Source organism: Hibiscus syriacus, unplaced genomic scaffold, assembly GCF_006381635.1.
Source record: "Hibiscus syriacus cultivar Baekdansim isolate YM2019G1 unplaced genomic scaffold, ASM638163v2 tig00111213_pilon, whole genome shotgun sequence".
Classification (NCBI taxonomy): Eukaryota; Viridiplantae; Streptophyta; class Magnoliopsida; order Malvales; family Malvaceae; genus Hibiscus; species Hibiscus syriacus.
In genome coordinates, this window is record NW_024063022.1 from 4,206,149 (window position 1) to 4,209,748 (window position 3,600).

The 3,600-nt window shown below is 34.3% G+C and overlaps 1 pseudogene; it reads right to left on the bottom strand.

Annotated features, from left to right (window-relative positions):
* Positions 1 to 1,506, bottom strand: LOC120156126 (annotated as a pseudogene).
* Between the last annotated feature and the right edge of the window lie 2,094 nt (positions 1,507 to 3,600).

A 3,600-nucleotide genomic window follows, 5' to 3' on the forward strand; every position in this document is an offset into this window, starting at 1 on the left:
CCTAAAAGGCTTGTTAACACTGGGGGTCTTATTCGGGCCAGTGAAATTGTATTATAAGATCTATTTGAAGTGGTTTTGGTAAACATCAGAATTTAAATGCCCTTAAAAATAATTTCTTTTGTGGTGTCTTCATCTGATGACTCAGTATCATGAATTCCTGCATCGAACTCATAATCATGGGTTGAATCATTCGGGCGCCGCAAGGTTGTTATGCGTTCAACACATCTTTTCTCCAGGTTTCCCCCAGACAAACATTAAAGCATTGTCGCAAGTCGAGATATTCAAGGTGAGGACAACCATTGAGAATGGCCTGCAAGCCTTCATTTGTCAACCCGTTCCCCAAAAGTTCAAGGTGGCATAATTCAGGCATGGTTTGTGCAATAGCTAGTGCCTCATCATCTGAGACATAGTGAAAGCTTTTGCATTGCTGAAGATTGAGTTTGAACGATTTCAAGAGAGGGCAACTGCGACCAATAGTTTCCAGAGCATGTTTCGAAACAGGACATATGAATATGAATATTTCAAGCTTTTCCAGAAACGGAAGCTTTAAAGCTGCTTCGCTTAATCCTTCGTCTGAAATGTCATAGCATGAAAATAGTCGAAGATGCTTGAGATGAGTGGACCTGCGAAAGCATCATTTGAAGAATAAAAGATAAGAAATGATGGGCAACAACAATTCCTAACAAATGAATAACCAATTTAGTACTGTAAAATAATAAAAATAACTGGTGATTGAAAAATAGAGATACAAACAACATTCAAACAACCATCTTTCTACTGAATGTTCATGCTGAAACGTAATTTTGAAATTCCTCGGTAATCAATTTCAGTTGAAGGAACGAAAGCTTAAGGCACATCTATACTGCCTACCAATTAAGGAAAACAATCCCACCAAAGCAGTCATATACTCGTATGTAACAAACCAAAGTCTGAATTGCTTAAGAAAAAATATGCATAAATAAGTTGGACAAGGGGATGAAATCAACTAGTAAAAATAAGATGTAAAATGTTGGACAAACCCTAAATCTAAGAAATGCCCAGAATTTAACTATTAATAAACTAAACCTATAACATTATAAAACACTCCATTAACATTAAAGAATGAAAACGATGATGTTAATTAGTGTAACCTGAAAAGGAATTAGAGATTATAAATTGGGGGGGGGGACTTTACCGCTCAGAGATATAGAAAAGAAGATCATCGGTACCAAAATATTCGATATTGATATCAAGCAAGTGGCCGCAGCTGCGATCGACGGCGTGGACGCACATCTTCTCGAGGTCATAGTCCATGTTATGTAGATCACCCGAGTTCCGCATATCAATGGATCTCCACATTGATGGGTCTTTGCAGATTTTTCGCCACTGAGAGCAGACGTTTTGGGCACTGTTGAGGATCTCAATTGCACCTAGCCGAGAGAGAACCGATGCCGTCACCTCTGGCGGCAGTTCGAGCCAATAGCGGGTTTCGGCAGCGTTGCTCATTTTTCGTTTCGTTTGGAGAATTTTATTGCAAAGCGGCGTTCAGATGTTAAGATGAAATGTCAAAACTTACGAGGGTTTCTTTCCTTTTTTTTAACTTATATATATAATTTAAAAATAATAAGTTTAATTTTATTTGAACATTTGATATCTGATTTATTAACCGACTATTTTAGATTAATTTTTTTAAAGGGTATTATGAGGATGACCATTTCAACTCAATTTATTTCATTCGTAAATATTAAAACTTGAATTTTTAATCTTACTTAAAGAATCTAGTGTATCATCTCATTAGATTAATTAATTATTTGGGTTAATGACATCAGTGATCGCTTATGTTTGTGTTTTGTCCATTTTTTCTCACTAATTTCAAAATATATAATATATTGTCACTTTCGTTTTTATTTAATTAAGATGTGATCACTACGAGTTAAATATAGTTAAATATTTTAGTATAATCACACACTTGATCAATGTTAGTTACATATTCTCTCAATTTACTCGTACTTTTAATAAATTAAAATAAATTTAATCATTCAATCGAATGATGTCATGTGTCATTGGTGTCACGTGTTAAGTCACGTGTCACCATTCGATTGGAGGGCTTAGGTTTATTTTAATTTAATATATTTATTTTTTACCATTCGGTCGAAAGAAAATAAAAATGTAATCACGTAGACCCGACCTAGGAGTTATAACTGAATCTAGGCGGTTACATGTCGTAAACAGAAGTCCTATTCATATTTAAAACACAATCTAAATATATTCCAGTAAATAAAATCCATGTAACGGTAAAATACTAAAATAACCATTAGAAAAGTTCATACGGTAAATATACAAAGATATCAACATTAAAAAATAAAATATTGGTAATACAGATACGTGAAGAAAGTGGTCTAAACATGTGTCACCATAGTATGACAAAAAGGACATACAAAAATATACAGTGGTACAAAAGTGAGGAGAGATCAGTCCTCCTGATGCCGAGTCTGCTAGCCTACTGTCTTGTACTATATGAAAAATTAAAAAATTAAATAATAAAAAGCCCAATGAGTTCCTTGCAGTGTATAAAACATACAGATAAAATACTTCGATAAAAGTTGATTTAAAAAATAGGTTTTGAAAACATTAACACTACATCATCCAATCACCAGAATGTATAAGTATCCCCTGAACCATACGCTCACTTGTACGCCTGGTAAGGACCTTATACTAATAGTATAAGGGCTTACGGTAAGGACTTATCCTTGACACAAAGTAGAAGAGCCTGCAATAAGAACTTACCTTGTGCACAAAGTAGAGGAGCATGCAGTAAGGACTTGCCCGATGCACAAAGCAGAGGAGCCTACGGTAAGGACTTACCCTGTGCACAAAGCAGAGGAGCTTACAGTAAGGTCTTACAAGTCATAGACTAAGCCTGAAGTACTTCCTCCAATCATACCCCCTCAATGATAGTTAAAGTACAAGTATTTGAGTGAAAATAGTAGTTTAATTTATTAAAACATCAAAACATGTCATATTCCAAAATTAGATACATAAATATGGTAACTAGAGGTCATGTTAGAAATATATTGTAAATAAGATATCATGCAGTCAGAGTATTTAATATAATCAGAATTTTAAAACAGTTGAGAGAGATAGTTCAAAATAGTATTATAACACCAATAAGAACACACATGTACCAATCTGAGAAGTCTAGGATCGTAGCCTACTATCGGGTTTGCCTATCACGACCAGCAGCAGTGCTAGATCCTACGAGTCGAAAAAACTATATCAAAATCCTAACATAATAATTAATAAACTATAAATCAACTATTTACAAAAAACTACAAGTGGCTCTCAAAGAACGTGGATCGTATTGATCTATTGGGTGGGAAATATCGGATCTAGTCGACCCTCGATTAGGGGAATCACAAATACTTTCATGAAAATATAATCTCAGATTAATTCCATAATTAAATCCCAAATAACTGTGCAAAATACTAAAAATTCTAAGCATTTTTTGTTTAAGAGGCTCGATCAAGGCTTTCGGGTTAGAATTTGGCAAAACGGATTGCAAAATTGGACTCAGAACATCAAATATTATAAAGAGAGAGGTTTTCAAAAAAAAATCAATGT